The following is a 6,293-nucleotide window of genomic DNA, read 5'->3' as shown; positions in this document are numbered from 1 at the left end:
TAAATTAAAATTAAATTAAAATTAAATTAAAATTAAATTAAAATTAAATTAAAATTAAATTAAAATTAAATTAAAATTAAATTAAAATTAAATTAAAATTAAATTAAAATTAAATTAAAATTAAATTAAAATTAAATTAAAATTAAATTAAAATTAAATTAAAATTAAATTAAAATTAAATTAAAATTAAATTAAAATTAAATTAAAATTAAATTAAAATTAAATTAAAATTAAATTAAAATTAAATTAAAATTAAATTAAAATTAAATTAAAATTAAATTAAAATTAAATTAAAATTAAATTAAAATTAAATTAAAATTAAATTAAAATTAAATTAAAATTAAATTAAAATTAAATTAAAATTAAATTAAAATTAAATTAAAATTAAATTAAAATTAAATTAAAATTAAATTAAAATTAAATTAAAATTAAATTAAAATTAAATTAAAATTAAATTAAAATTAAATTAAAATTAAATTAAAATTAAATTAAAATTAAATTAAAATTAAATTAAAATTAAATTAAAATTAAATTAAAATTAAATTAAAATTAAATTAAAATTAAATTAAAATTAAATTAAAATTAAATTAAAATTAAATTAAAATTAAATTAAAATTAAATTAAAATTAAATTAAAATTAAATTAAAATTAAATTAAAATTAAATTAAAATTAAATTAAAATTAAATTAAAATTAAATTAAAATTAAATTAAAATTAAATTAAAATTAAAATTAAATTAAAATTAAATTAAAATTTAATTAAAATTTAATTAAAATTAAATTAAAATTAAATTAAAATTAAATTAAAATTAAATTAAAATTAAATTAAAATTAAATTAAAATTAAATTAAAATTAAATTAAAATTAAATTAAAATTAAATTAAAATTAAATTAAAATTAAATTAAAATTAAATTAAAATTAAATTAAAATTAAATTAAAATTAAATTAAAATTAAATTAAAATTAAATTAAAATTAAATTAAAATTAAATTAAAATTAAATTAAAATTAAATTAAAATTAAATTAAAATTAAATTAAAATTAAATTAAAATTAAATTAAAATTAAATTAAAATTAAATTAAAATTAAATTAAAATTAAATTAAAATTAAATTAAAATTAAATTAAAATTAAATTAAAATTAAATTAAAATTAAATTAAAATTAAATTAAAATTAAATTAAAATTAAATTAAAATTAAATTAAAATTAAATTAAAATTAAATTAAAATTAAATTAAAATTAAATTAAAATTAAATTAAAATTAAATTAAAATTAGATTAAAATTAAATTAAAATTAAATTAAAATTAAATTAAAATTAAATTAAAATTAAAATTAAATTAAAATTAAATTAAAATTAAATTAAAATTAAATTAAAATTAAATTAAAACTAAATTAAAATTAAATTAAAATTAAATTAAAATTAAATTAAAATTAAATTAAAATTAAATTAAAATTAAATTAAAATTAAATTAAAATTAAATTAAAATTAAATTAAAATTAAATTAAAATTAAATTAACATTAAATTAAAATTAAATTAAAATTAAATTAAAATTAAATTAAAATTAAATTAAAATTAAATTAAAATTAAATTAAAATTAAATTAAAATTAAATTAAAATTAAATTAAAATTAAATTAAAATTAAATTAAAATTAAATTAAAATTAAATTAAAATTAAATTAAAATTAAATTAAAATTAAATTAAAATTAAATTAAAATTAAATTAAAATTAAATTAAAATTAAATTAAAATTAAATTAAAATTAAATTAAAATTAAATTAAAATTAAATTAAAATTAAATTAAAATTAAATTAAAATTAAATTAAAATTAAATTAAAATTAAATTAAAATTAAATTAAAATTAAATTAAAATTAAATTAAAATTAAATTAAAATTAAATTAAAATTAAATTAAAATTAAATTAAAATTAAATTAAAATTAAATTAAAATTAAATTAAAATTAAATTAAAATTAAATTAAAATTAAATTAAAATTAAATTAAAATTAAATTAAAATTAAATTAAAATTAAATTAAAATTAAATTAAAATTAAATTAAAATTAAATTAAAATTAAATTAAAATTAAATTAAAATTAAATTAAAATTAAATAAAAATTAAATTAAAATTAAATAAAAATTAAATAAAAATTAAATAAAAATTAAATTAAAATTAAATTAAAATTAAATTAAAATTAAATTAAAATTAAATTAAAATTAAATTAAAATTAAATTAAAATTAAATTAAAATTAAATTAAAATTAAATTAAAATTAAATTAAAATTAAATTAAAATTAAATTAAAATTAAATTAAAATTAAATTAAAATTAAATTAAAATTAAATTAAAATTAAATTAAAATTAAATTAAAATTAAATTAAAATTAAATTAAAATTAAATTAAAATTAAATTAAAATTAAATTAAAATTAAATTAAAATTAAATTAAAATTAAATTAAAATTAAATTAAAATTAAATTAAAATTAAATTAAAATTAAATTAAAATTAAATTAAAATTAAATTAAAATTAAATTAAAATTAAATTAAAATTAAATTAAAATTAAATTAAAATTAAATTAAAATTAAATTAAAATTAAATTAAAATTAAATTAAAATTAAATTAAAATTAAATTAAAATTAAATTAAAATTAAATTAAAATTAAATTAAAATTAAATTAAAATTAAATTAAAATTAAATTAAAATTAAATTAAAATTAAATTAAAATTAAATTAAAATTAAATTAAAATTAAATTAAAATTAAATTAAAATTCAATAAAAGTTAAATTAAAATTAAATTAAAATTGATTGAAATTGATTGATTGATTTGTCTCTATGTAAAAGACTTTCAGCCCTTGGCTTTGAAATTGAATTAAAATTAAAGTGACTCACCGACACGATGAGACAAAACTTAACGGAATCGGACACTGTTTTGGTGATGACTGGTTCCGGCGACAATACGACGAGAACGAACAAGACTAAAGGGCTATTCCCATTACACCGGGCCGGGACCGTGCCGGGCCCCGGCCGTGCCCCGGTCATCGATTTCTTACATGCGATTACTATGGCGTGTTTCACATCACACCGTGCCGGGGCTCGGTCGGGCCCCGGCCGGGCTAGTGAGAAGCACGCCATAGATATCGTTAGAAAGAAATCGATGACCGGGGCACGGCCGGGGCCCGGCACGGTCCCGGCCCGGTAAAGTGAGAAGACCGCTTTATTGGCCAGCAGCAGCGACGAGGTACTAACGGGTTGGACGACGGAACGACTGAAATGGTTCCTACGGGTTTAAACTAACTGAGACGCGATTTTTTTATTTCATTTTCTCGACCGACGAACGCGATTTTCAAGCTGCCGCAACTAACAAAGTTTTTTTTCCACTGCCATTTGCTCAACTGACTGTTTCGAATTTGCAACATGTCTAACAAAAGTGTGTCATATCTGTCTAATTTTAGACTAACATTAGCTAAAAGTGAGACAAAAAGTTAGCCTAACATGCTGGCCAGTTAGTCTCACATTAGGCTAATGTTAGGCTAACCCTCCGTACTGGGCGGACGAAACGACGGTACACAGGAAAAATACGGCACCGGCACAAAACACCACGCGATAATTGTTTTTCTTTTTTTTTTATCGAAGAATTGTAAACAGGCGAAATCTAATGTCAAAATATAGCCACGTCGGAAACCAGAGTGAATGTCCATGATAAAAAAAATGAAGAGGTGTCTTAACCAGGCTTCCCAAAAGTACTGCATCATGATAGCATTTTGATGGCTGTCACACTCTTATTCCCATGACAGCCTTGTGAATGCATGGTTCATGACAGCCCACAGAATAAAACTCATGCGACCTACAACATCACTGTCGGGAACTGCTCACATCGTCTGCTTTCGCTGTGCGTTCGTTCGCCGATGACAACCTCGGCTCTAGCCCAAACCGTCTCTCGTTGGCTGGACACGAAGTGACGAAAATCGCTGCGCTCGGCCCGAGCATTTTACTTCTGTTGAACGTGTCGAGTATCATGGTATATCGCACGCTCAAAATTATCGACGCGTTTCATGTATTATGTATTTTTTCAAATAGAGAATATGTACCTGTAAGTCTTATTCTATTAGAGTATTTTGCATAGCATTTTTTTTTATTGGCATGTGAAATGCACTGCCATGTTTTCATTATAAAAGAGAGTTGAATCTCACATCAGTGCTATATTTTAGCCAGATTACAATTTTGACAAACGCTGGCACAAACTTTTTTTCGTCCCTGGGGCATCTTGTGAAAGGCATATCATGTTTGTAAAAAAATATTTGTTGAGCACATATTTTGTGAATAACTTTTAGCGTTAAGCCATGTGCTCCCGTGACAGCCTATGACAACCTTTACGTGATAGCCGGCTTGTTTAGCCGAAGATTGTCATTGCCATGCGGCCAACAATACTGCGGTAAAATAGAAAAAATCCAACGGGGTTGCGGTGGTTTCGACCGCCGCAGTCGTTCCGCAAACGTCAAAAGTGCTCGGTTCACGCTAAAAAGCTCTCATTCACTTGGTTGCCATAAAATTCAAAAATAATGAAAATTGTTTTATTTATGGTTTATGTAATCGCAATTGCTGCCACAACATGTAACTTATTTCTAAACTATATTAGGTGTAGTTTTAGCACTTTAGCATGCAGCTGTACGCTATTAAACATAATTAAGATTTTCAACTATATATTTTCGTTTCAAGGTTGTGTGCATACTTTTTGAAGTGTGCAGCAGTTTGACGTTTGCGGAACAGGTCTTCTTTGTCTTCTTCACTCCGCCAGGTTGGAAGATTTCTCTGGATAAGCAATACTGACGACGTTTCCCACTCGGCTCGATACGGCTCGAGTATGCAACTGTCAAGCAAGCAGCCGAAGCAGCGGCTGTTTCAATACATCTTTCGCTCATGCGTGTGCGTGCTGTTGGCGATACTGCGGTAAAATAGAAAAAATCCAACGGGGTTGCGGTGGTTTCGACCGCCGCAGTCGTTCCGCAAACGTCAAAAGTGCTCGGTTCACGCTAAAAAGCTCTCACTCACTTGGTTGCCATAAAATTCAAAAATAATGAAAATTGTTTTATTTATGGTTTATGTAATCGCAATTGCTGCCACAACATGTAACTTATTTCTAAACTATATTAGGTGTAGTTTTAGCACTTTAGCATGCAGCTGTACGCTATTAAACATAATTAAGATTTTCAACTATATATTTTCGTTTCAAGGTTGTGTGCATACTTTTTGAAGTGTGCAGCAGTTTGACGTTTGCGGAACAGGTCTTCTTTGTCTTCTTCACTCCGCCAGGTTGGAAGATTTCTCTGGATAAGCAATACATTTCTCACTGATGGTGTTGCACACGGTAACGAGAGATGGTCTGCACACATATTGCACACATGTGAAGAAGAAAAGAAGAAGAAAATACCATCAGTTCGGTTTTGCTGCTGGAGAAAAATAAGCCATTTGAGATTGACCATGTTTCGAGATTTTGAATCGTGTGTTGGATGTGAGTTCTAGCGATCTCATCATCTTTTTCAGAAATCCATATGATTGCATCGTCGGCGAACTGTACGAGCTCACAGTCATCGGGAATACAGGAGTCTATATCTTTAACATATACATTGTACAAAAGAGGGGACAAGCACGATCCTTGCGGGACACCAATGTATCCTGTACGAGTTACTTTAGTATGCCCGTTAACAATGAAGTGCATTTGTTTCGTTTTCAGAAGTGTGAATAAGAAATCGCTAATTTGAAGGGGAAATCCTACAGATATTAGTTTGCGGTATAAGATATCAATGCAAATGGAGTCGAATGCTCCTGAAATATCTAAAAACACGGCAGTCAGGCTTTCTTATTATTAGGAGTTATGCATTAATCTATTTGATTGCAGCTAGGGTGAAAACCTCGTTGAAGACTACTTTATCCTTTTCAACAGGTATGTAGGCTCTGGCTAACCCCACGTCTCCACTAGACAGAAATGTCTTGCCATTTTGCTGCCAGAAAGAGAATCCGTAACAGAAATGATCAACAGCGCTGCTTTCCATGCAAACAGCGAGACAACATTTCTGTCATGACACATCTGTCCAGCAAAATGGCAAGACATTTCTGTCCAGTAGAGACGTCGGGTAAGATCACGAAGGGTGACGGTATGAAAGTGAAGGCGCTTTGTTTTAATTTTTGTAATATAACGTATTTTAGTAAAACATATCATCTTTAACAATATGTTTCGGCGTATTGATCAAGAATGCTCGATAAACGCGAAGGGATCGCCGGGGGTCAGCAGATTCTATAACC

Source organism: Aedes albopictus, chromosome 2 (assembly GCF_035046485.1).
Source record: "Aedes albopictus strain Foshan chromosome 2, AalbF5, whole genome shotgun sequence".
NCBI classification, from domain to species: Eukaryota; Metazoa; Arthropoda; class Insecta; order Diptera; family Culicidae; genus Aedes; species Aedes albopictus.
This window is presented reverse-complemented; position numbering follows the sequence as displayed.